Source organism: Bison bison, unplaced genomic scaffold (genome assembly GCF_000754665.1).
Source record: "Bison bison bison isolate TAMUID 2011002044 unplaced genomic scaffold, Bison_UMD1.0 scf7180017864029, whole genome shotgun sequence".
Taxonomy (NCBI): domain Eukaryota; kingdom Metazoa; phylum Chordata; class Mammalia; order Artiodactyla; family Bovidae; genus Bison; species Bison bison.
The window spans coordinates 2,419,678-2,420,064 of NW_011494601.1; positions in this window are offsets into that span (position 1 = coordinate 2,419,678).

Genomic DNA, 387 nt, shown 5'->3' on the forward strand with positions numbered 1-387 from the left:
AAAACACCAATACAGTATACTAACACATATATATGGAATTTTGAAAGATGGTAATGATAACCCTGTATGCGAGACAGCAAAAGAGACACAGATGTATAGAACAGTCTTTTGGACTCTTCTATAAGAGTGGGAGAGGGAGAGGGTGGAATGATTTGGGGGAATGGCATGGAAACACGTATAATATCATATAAGAAAAGAATTGCCAGTCCAGGTTCGATACAGGATCCTTGTGGCTGGTGCACTGGGATGACCCGGAGGGATGGTACAGGGAGGGAGGTGGGAGGGGGGTTCAGGATGGGGAACACGTGTACACCCATGGCGGATTCATGTTGATGTGTGGCAGAACCAATACAATATTGTAAAGCAATTAGCCTCCAATTAAAATAA